The sequence below is a fragment of the Mus pahari genome, chromosome 4 (assembly GCF_900095145.1).
Source record: "Mus pahari chromosome 4, PAHARI_EIJ_v1.1, whole genome shotgun sequence".
Lineage (NCBI taxonomy): Eukaryota > Metazoa > Chordata > Mammalia > Rodentia > Muridae > Mus > Mus pahari.
In genome coordinates, this window is record NC_034593.1 from 103,918,548 (window position 1) to 103,929,276 (window position 10,729).

Below are 10,729 nucleotides of genomic sequence, written 5' to 3' on the forward strand. Positions count from 1 at the left end.
AAAATTATCTATTCTATTTATTTCATTTTATTGCTTATAATTTGTTGGATATCCTGGATCTCATGATTTTTATATTTGATCCTGAAAAGAAAAATTGCTATACATGGCTGTAAACCCCAAAAATATAGAAATTAATGGATATTTTTCCAATTTATCAATCCACTTGCTTCCTTGTATGAGGAATCGGAAGGTTACATCTTTCTATCTATCTATCTATCATCTATCTATCATCCATTTATCTCTTACTATCCTTAATTTCTTGATTCATGGAATGATGAAGTATATATATTGTATGGTTTAGAAATATTCAAGCAGTACTTTTGAATATGCTTATAAACATATTATACTTCAGCAAGATATTTTTGTAAGCCTAGATCTTCCAAAATTGATTAAATATACAAATTATGAGATCCAGGATATCCAACAAATTATAAGCAATAAAATGAAATAATAAACTTATCTAGAATTACTCAACAAGGTAAAAAGGGAAAGTAAGAAAATATCTTCAAAATGTGGAGAAACAGAAACAAAATTATATTTAGGAAAATATAATCCACATGTTGTATCATTGTGATAAGGCTTTGACCAACAAAGAGGCATCAAAATCTCACAGTGTGTCCCTGTGAACACACTGCCCATGAAGTCACAGTAGGAGTTATTTCTTCCATCCACACAAAGACCTCCACAGAGTAATGGCTGACTGGCACATTCATCAATGTTGAGTTCACAGTGGTCTCCAAGGAATCCTGGTGCACAGTCACCCCAAGTAGTAAACCCCAAGAGCATCCTGACACATGACACCATGTAGACATGGCTGGGATCCACATTTGTCAATTTCCAACTCACAGTTCGCATCAGAACCCTTGAGGACAGAAACATGCGTATCTCCCTATCACATTGAGGTATACAGCCTCATTCATGCAGGGATTCGACGCACATTCATCCACTTCCAAGTCACAATGCCTGCTGTGGTTTCCAGATGCACAGAAGCAGGAGTAGACATTGATTCCATCCTGGCACACAGCCTCATTGTGGTAATAGCCAGCTTGTTACTGATCGCTTGCTTACAGGGGGGGCCTCTGTGAGACAGGAGTACAGGAATGTAGTAGCAGCCCCTGACAATTTGGGGAGGAATGTGCTGAGGTGTTCTCAGAGGATCAATAAGGATACATTGCAGGCCTGCCTTCCTCCTTCAACTACTTGGGAGCTTTTGGCTATGCTTGTATCTGTCAGCCTGGATTCACAGACAGAAGCCTAACTGTCCTCAAAGAAGCTCCACCCAGCAGCTGACTGAAACGGATGCAGCAAACCACAGCCAAACATTAGACTGGGCTCAGGAAGTTTGATGGAAGAGTTAGGGAAAAGATTGAGGAACCCCGGGTGGATAGAGACTACACAAGAAGACCAACAGTCAACTAATTTGTACCATTGGGGACTCCCAGAGACTGAGTTACTAAACAAAGAACATACAAGGGCTGGACCCAGGCACCTCGCTCATATGTAGCAGATGTGCTACTTGGTTTTCATGCTCGTCTCCCAGTAACTGAACCAGGGGCTGTCCCAGACTCAGTTTCCTGCCTGTGGATTCTATTCCTTTAACCGGGCTGCCTTGTTTGGCTTCAGTGGGAAGGGATGTGCCTAGACCTGAAATGACTTGAGGTGCCAGGGTAGGTTTGTACCTGGGGGGAACTTCACCCTTCTCAGAGGTTAAGGAGAGGCTGGGCTATAAAGGCAGTGTGAGGGGGAACTGAAAGGTGAGGGGAGGCTAAGATCAGGATGTAAAGTGAATAAATAAACTAATGGAAAAAAGAAAAGAGAGTGTGAATTCAATCACCCCTAAATTCAGATACCCAGGTGCCAACATAAGAACACCTAACAGCCAGGGTAATATGTCTCCCCCAGAATTCAACTGTCCTACCACAGAAACCCTAGAATATTCCAACATAGCTGAAACACAAACAATGAAAAAAAAAAAAAACTTAAAACCAAATATATGAAGTAGTTAGAGCTTCTTCCAGACAAAAATGAATGAAATGAATCCCTTAAAGTGTCTAGAGGACTGCTGGGCGTGGTGGCACACGCCTTTAATCCCAGCACTCAGGAGGCAGAGGCAGGCAGATTTCTGAGTTCGAGGCCAGCCTGGTCTACAGAGTGAGTTCCAGGACAGCCAGGGCTATACAGAGAAACCCTGTCTCGAAAAACAAGAACAAAACAAAGCAAAACAAAAGAAAAGAATCTAGAGGACCCCATAGGAAGATCACCAGTCTTGACTAACCTGGACCCCTGAGATCTCTCAGACTTTGGGCCACTAACCAGGCAGCATAGATGAGTTGATCTGAGGTCCCCAAGACATCTACAGAAGAGGACTGTCTAGTCTGGCCTCAGTAGGAAAAGATTTCCCTAACCCGAAAGAAACTTGAGGGCCCAGGGAGTTGGGAGGCCTGTGGACATCCTCTTGAAGAGAGTGGAGAGGAAGAATGGGATGAGGAACTGTAGGAGGGTGGACTGAGAGGGGGCAATGACTGAACTATAAAAAAATAAAAATAATTTTTAAAAAATGGAAGAAATAAACAATTGGAGGAAATGAAAAAAAAATCCCTTAAAGAAAACAAAACAGAAAAATAAATAAATTTTTAAAGAGGAAAGAAAACAGAAAAAAAGTTGAAGGAAGCCAAAACAAAACAAAACAAAACAAAAACAAAAACAAAAAAAACACACACACACAAACTTGGAAATGATAGGAATGTGAGCAAGAACTATGAGGCAAGCTTTGCCAACAAAATACGGAAATGGAAGAGAGGATTTCAGGCACTAAAGATACAATAGAAGAAATGAAGACACGGGATCTGGTTTCCACCTGTGCCCAGAGCTGATCCTGTGCCACAGGCCTCCTTACCCAAATACCATGAGGAGAGAGCTGGTCTCCCAGGAGCGTGAACACACTGGGGAACACATGTAAGACCACCACTCTGTTCAAATTTCTGGCCCAAAAGGGACCCACCTAGAGCCATCAGGACACAGGAATTAAAGAAGAGCCTGGGACAGGATCCTTTCAGTTTTCTCCTGCACCCCAGAGGTGGCCCTGTGCAGCAGCTCTCCATATCCAAATTCCTCCAGGAGAGAACTGGTCTCCCAGGAGTACTGATACACAGGGCTGCAGGACAGACAAGCCACAGTCAGAGACAGCAAGACCAGCTAACACCAGAGATAACCAGACAGCAAGGGGCAGGGCAAGAACATAGGTGCTGGGGCTCAAAAGGCCCTGGCATCTCAGTCTCCATCCTGTCCTTGGGCCATCACCTATTAACTAACACACTTTGATTCTCCAATCTTGCTTCTGTTGACTCGGGACACTTTACGTAGGGAGCTCTCTGCACATCTTACAATGGGGACATTCCTTTGGCGTCAATGTATTAGTAAGCACTGGTTTGGCCTGTGCATCTGAGCAAATACTGTTTGCGGATTTCAGCTTTATAAGCCCTCCATTTCCCAATAGTAAAAGAAACTTGAACAGGAATTTTTGCCTTGTTCGTGCCTTCTAATCCCAAATTTGTCGTTGCAGCTCCCTTCTCTTGAAAACCCTGTTGTTTAAGTTCTGCAGGTCAGGGCAGCTGGCACCCAGCAAGTGGGGCTAGAGTACGAAGGGACCAATGAAGATCGCCGCAGGTTTTTTTTAGTTGGCCAATGAATTTTGTATGGAAGACGTCTTTGTTTTTGTTGTTTTGGTGTGTGTGTGTGTGTGTGTGTGTGTGTGTGTGTGTGTGTGTGTGTGTGTGTGTGTGTTGAGACAGGGTTTCTCTGTGTAACCCTGGCTGTCCCGGAACTCACTTTGTAGACCAGGGTGGCCCGGAACTCAGAAATCCACCTGCCTCTGCCTCCCAAGTTCTGGGATTAAAGGCGTGTGCCACCTCCGCCCCAGCATGGAAGACATCTTGCACAGGAACCTGCCTCCTCGACTAGGGATCCTAGTAAGTTTGCAGTGAACACTGCGACAGAGGTTGAATAGGCATGAATTGTTTGTGGAAAGGTTGAAAAAGCTTTAAAGGTGCAAGGGATGAAGGTCAAAATACATGATTTGCGTGCATTTTTTGATTTTGTTTAAGAGATTTGCCCATGGTTTCCCCTTGAAAGTATCATTGCTCTTAAAAGATGGGAGTGCTTAGGTGGTAGCACTTTTCAAGATTATTACAGAGTTGGACCAGCAGTGAATAAATCTTGTAGAAGGACATGGTAATGGTAAAATGTGTTTTGTGTTTGTGTTTAGAGCTATGCTAAAATCTAGAGAAGCAAAGGTAATTATCATAGGTGTTTTTAGTCTTTGGACCCTGACTAGAGATAGTTTACATCTGAGATATAAGAGAATGGGTTTGGGAAAAGCATTTCTCTCCGACTATCTGGGGATGCTTTGGCAAAAGAGAAGGAAAATGAACTTAAGCTGTTTCAGAGTTCTCCTAGCGACAGGAGGAGGACAGGAGATGTCCTGCCTCCTCTCTTGCTCCTACTGGAGGAATGCTTGGTTCTGGCTCTCTTAGATAGGGTATCTGGGTCCCTTTGGGACATCTAATTCTCTTCCCTCTCTGTCTATTGTCTGTCCTTGGTGCACCAATTAGTCCATATCCATCAAAACTGACTGTTTTATACTGTCAGTGTTTTCATTGAGTGGTTTGATTGATTGTCTGTTGTTCTGTGTTTCATGTTCAAAAGAAAAAAAAAATGATTAAAACTTTATCTGCTGGGTTTTCAGCACTTAATTTAGTTTTAAATCATTTCAAAAATAAGAGAAAAAGGAAAAATAAATAAAAGAGTCTCTTGGAGCCCTGCACCTGTAGTTAGGAGTTTAGCACTTCTGGAGAAGCCCTGCTAAGAGCTGATTGTCTCTAAAAGCCAGTCTTAAAGGGGCAGCAGTTTCTCAAGTTCAACAGTAAGGCAGCTGATGGCTGTTTCCCCTACAATAATCTCTGTGCTTGTGATTGTTGGATTCACCATGTGATGAGGTGCTCCTCTCTTTAGATAACAGCTGTAGAAATTAAGAATTTTGTCTGGTTTAAATAGGTAAATGTATACAGCCACCCCATTTTTGTTTCTGACTGGTTTTAAAAGTAAAAATGTTATTGTGTATGATTAAAAAATTGTAACGTTGATAACAGAAAGTTGGCTTAAAACTGATAACTCTGGGTTGGAGTTGTTCAGAACTACAACATGTAGCACAAACCAACCCAAGGAAACAGGTCTCTAAAGATATATTTAAATAGGGTAACATTCTATGCAATTCTTATCCTAGAAACCAGACTTATAAAAGATAGGATTTAGGGCACTATCTCTTTCAGTTATTAGAGGCTGCACCATCTTGTGTTTGTGTGCAGGAATAGGCTGCCAAACTTTGTAGCATGGGGTGATTCACTTGATGGTTTTAGAGAGACTGTATTGTTAGATGTTGAGTTTTGCTTTTGAAAGTTCTGGCATGCTCAGGGCCACTGTCTCAGAATGACCCAGGCTCGCTAACTACAGTTCAAAATTAGGGAGACACTTACAAACTTTGTAAAGTGAAAGTAATGCTTTGGTGTTGATTTTTTAAAGAGAATAGGTTGTTTACACTGTTAAAAATGGGTGTTGCTTCCTAAAATTGTGGTCATACTCTGGTGTTACAGGAAAAACTTAAAAATTATAGTTAAACTGCCAGTTTGCAGTTCGATCACAGGCTCATAATTTTTAAATTGTAAAGGTCAGCTCAGGAAAATTGGGAAAGTCATGGAACACTTGTCCCTTTCTTCCTTGACCAAGTTATCATTAAGGAGAGTATTGTTCAGCTTTCCCGTGTATGTGGGCTTTCTATTGTTTGTGTTGTTAATGAAGATCAGCCTTAGCCTGTGGTGGTCTGATAGGACGTGTGGGATGATTTTAACCTTCTTGTATCTGTTGAGTCCTGTTTTGTGATCAATTATATGGTCAATTTTCGAGAAGGAACCATGAGGTGCTGAGAAGAAGGAATATATATATATGTTTTAGGGTAAAATGTTCTGCAGGTATCTGTTCAGTCCATTTTATGTTCATAACTTCTGTTATTTCAATGTGTCTCTGTTTAGTTGTTATTTCCGTGATCTGTCCATTGATGAGAGTGGGGTGTTGAAGTCTCCCACTATTATTGCGTGCAGTGCAATGTGTGCTTTGTGCTTTAGCAAAGTTTCTTTTATGAATATGGGTACCATTGCATTTGTGGCATAGATGTTCAGAATTGAGAATTCACCTTGTTATATTTTACCTTTGATGAGTATGAAGTGTTCTTCCTTATCTTTTTTGATAACTTTAGGTTGAATGTCGATTTTATTCAATATTAGAATGGCTACTTCACCTTGTTTCTTGGGACCATTTGCTTGGAAAATTGTTTTCCAGCCCTTTACTCTGAGGTAGTCTCTGTCTTTGTCACTGAGGTGGGTTTCCTGTATGCAGCAAAATGTTGGGTCCTGTTTACATAACCAGTCTATTAGTCTATCTCTTTTTATTGGGGAATTGAATCCATTGATATTAAGAGATATTAAGGAAAAGTTATTGTTGTTTCCTGTTATTTTTGTTGTTAGTGCTGGAATTATGTTTATGTGGCTATCTTCTTCTTGTTCTGTTAAAAGAAAGTTATTTTCTTGCTACTTCTATGGTGTAGTTTCCCTCCTTGTGTTGGAGTTTTCCATTTATCTTTTGAAGGGCTGGAGTTGTGGAAAGATATTGTGTAGATTTGCTTTTGTCATGGAATACCTTGGTTTTTCCATCTATGATAATTTAGATTTTTGCTGGGTATAGTAGCCTTGGCTAGCATTTGTGTTCTCTTAGGATCTGAATGACATCTGCCCAGGACTTCTGGCTTTCATAGTCTCTAGTGAGAAGTCTGCTGTAATTCTGATAGGTCTGCCTTTCTGTTACTTGACCTTTTTCCCTTACTGCTTTTAATATTCTTTCTTTGTTTTGCGCATTTGTTGTTTTGATTATTATGTAACAGGAGGAATTTCTTTTCTGGTCCAATCTTTTTGGAGTTCTGAAGGCTTCTTGTATGTTCATGGGCATCTCTTCCTTTAGGTTAAGGAAGTTTTCTTCTATAATTTTGGTGAAGATATTTACTGGCCCTTTATGTTGGGAACATTCACACTCTTCTACACCTATTATTCTTAGCTTTGGTCTTTTCATTGTGTCCTGGATTTCATAGATATTTTGGGTTAGAAGCTTTTTGCACTTTGCAATTTCTTTGACTGTTGTATCAATGTTTTCTATGGTATCTTCTGCACCTGAGATTCTTTCTTCTATTTCTTGTATTCTGTTGCTGATGCTTACATCTGTGGTTCCTGAATTCTTTCCTATGATTTCTATCTCCAGAGTTGTCTCCCTTTGTGATTTCTTTATTGTTTCTACTTCCATTTTTAGATTCTGGATGTTTTTTTTTTTTTTTTCAAATCCTTCCCCTGTTTGGTTGTGTTTTCCTGTAATTCTTTAAGGGATTTTTGTATTTCCTGTTTAAGGGCGTCTACCTGTTTACCTGTGTCCTCCTATATTTCTTTAAGGAAGTTATTTTTGTCCTCCTTATAGTCCTCTGTCAGAATCATGAGATATGATTTTAAATCCAAATCTTGCTTTTCCAGTATGTTGGGGTATCCAGGACTTGCTTTTGTGGGAGAACTGGGTTCTGATGGTACCACGTAGCCTCAGTTTCTGTTGGTAAATTTCTTGAGCATGCATTTTGCTATCAGGTTTTCTCTGGTGTTAGGTGCTCTTGTAGTCTCTGGGTGTCTGTGGGTGTCTAAGCCTGTGTCAGTACTTCTGGGAGGCTAGCTCCCCCTGGCAGGACCTGTGCACAGATGGCTGTAAGTAGGAAAGAGCTGTTCTTGGGCAGTGTGACAGGCCCATGAGGTACCTTTGCTACAGGAAAAGTGTTCTCCACAAAATTTAAGAAAAATAGTATAATTGTGTTTTATGCAATAAATAATTTAAAACCTTGATATGTTCCCACTAGGTTCCTATTCCCCAATCCTATTTCATACAGAATGCTATTTAGTTCATAACAAACAAATGTATTCAATGTTCCCTCGGGAGTCTCTATTATGTAAAACTGATGTCACTAATGAAGCTCTTCTCTTCACTACTTGGAAATGACCATAAGACATTGTTCCCATTGTCTCACAAATTTCTGTGAAATGAGTAATTACATTTTATTTATTCAACTATCCCAGAAACATATGTCAAAGGAACCCATTTGTGATACACCACAGTTCTGATTTTTGAGCCTGTAAACATATTTAATATATGATTTTATAGGCCTGGAGGGAGTAAAAATAATTTATGGACTCTGCAGTTTACTCACACTCTTAGAATGCAAAGCAGTGTTTTTCTCTGACCAGGCAGAGTAATGGTGCCTGGAATGCTAACTATGCATTGTCACTTGTGTCTAAAATCTCCCCAGTGGAACCAAGTAGTAGGGAATTGCTACAAAGGGTCCTGAAACAAAAGTGTGTGTGTGATGAAGACTTCTAAGAACTTGGAACAGATTCTGGATACTTAGTGAAAATGATGTAAGTTGTACAGCATCGAGGAGCGGGACTCCACTCTGGTCACAGGGCAGTGTACTTTTTATTTGGATCAGGCAGAAGCAATAATTACTGATCTAACACCTGCATTCCAGTGAATTCTGTTCACAGTGTGTCTCATAAATATTTCATTTATTCTTTCTAATGATTCTGTTAAGTAAAATAAATGCATTGATAAATATTAAATGCCCAAATGTGTTGAACATGTAGTATTACACAACTGTAAGATGGTGTTTTTATTTTTATTTTACTTTGAATTACACAGAAATTCTAAGGATAGATTTAGAGGATGACTTACATGACTGGTTCAGATGTCTACCATATAAATTCTTTATAAAATGACTTATTTTCATTACAAGAATTACCATTTTAAATTCACATTAAGACAATTTTGCATAGAGGGGAACAATTATTAAATATTCAATATCCAAACTGTATCACTTGACATCTATCACAGTTATTTTCTGTTTAACAAGTTCAATGCTTTATCACGTCATTAATCTAATACTTTAGAAAAGGAAGAAGACAATTTGAAATATGTTTGTGTATGCTCTTCTAGTATTCATTCCAAAATGGTATAATGCTTTTTGCTTTTGTCGGATACTATTCTAGGTGCCAAAGTTAACTAGTGTCCAGAAAATAACGAATGAAATTAATAATGGGGCAAGAACAGCAAATGTTGGATTCCTGTTCTTTGCACATTAGTAACTCACAGAGCAAAAGTGTTTCTTTAGGATTCTGCTGCATAAATGTCTATTTATAATAGCCATTATCACTGTGACAAAGTTGAGTATGATATTCTAAGAACTTTTGGTAGGGACAATTGATCTAGTTAAAAAAAAAATAAGGGTTGCTCTCTGAGGATGTAGAAACTGTTTTAGGAGTTAAAAGTAGCTAAGCTGTCAGATAGGCATGGTGGCACATGCCTTTAATTCCAGCACTCCGGAGGCAGAGGCAGAGGCAGGCGGATTTCTGAGTTCGAGGCCAGCCTGGTCTATAAAGTGAGTTCCAGGACAGTCAGGGCTATACAAACTCGAAAAACAACAACAACAAAAAAAGTAGCTAAGCTGTGATGAAGTAGCATAGAACTAACATGCTAACATGTAATAGTAACTTTTATTCTCGTGTCATAATTGTAGGTGTCTTAATTGTAGTCTGGATGCTCATTGCCTCTGTCTGGTATCTTCCACCCAGTCCTAGAAGACTCTAGCTTCCATATAATCTTACCTAGGCCTAGAATGTATTCGGCTTCTAAGACTTAGTGATGAATAAGCTCATCCTTCCCTAATTCTTTCTGAATCCCAACTGGCTTATTCAACTCAGCTTTTCTGGCTTGAACTTCTCTCCAAGCTGACTGACTCAATCTGGATTCTCTGAGATTCTCCTTAATTGTCCTGCTTGGCCTCAAACTAAGTCTAGCAATCTGTTCTAATCCTCTACCTTCTTCTCATTCTCTGGATTGTTCTGTCTTTGCCTGTGTCTAATTTGTTCTCTCTCTCTGCAACCTGTGTCTATATAACTGTCCCAGTAAAACTACCTCTTTCTCTCTCTACACTATGCCTCAAACAGTTTCCCTTTCCTCTCCCTTTTTATGAGAGTTGGACATTTCTTATTCTGTCAAATCCTTCTCTAATTCATCACTTTGTCTGCTACGCAATTACACATCACTTTCAAATATGGCTGCTTCTCTCTATAAATTAATTTTATCTTCATTGCTTAGGATTAAATATGTGTACTAAAGGCCTGTCTGTATTAAAGGTGTGTGCTAAGGGCTGAGCTACACCTCACGTAGAAACGTTTTTGTTTTTTTTTTTTCAGTAAAGAATACAATATCAGGATTCATAGTGAAATCAAATATCCTTCTATGCTAATATAGCACAAAAAAAACAGTTTGTGGAATAAAAGGACAGAGAGGAAATATGTATATAAAAGGCTAATATTATCAGTTCCAAATAGAATTTGAAAAAAATGTGGCAACAAATAGTCGGAAATATCATTAAATGGCATGACATATACTAATGAATATTAATCATTAATTATTTAATTCTTCCTTTAATGGTGTAAAAATATTTAAAAAGCATTGAAATTGGGTACAACTGGAGTAATATTAGATTTATTTTATAAAAATAGAATGCAAGCTAGCATATATCATAATTAAAAGAAGA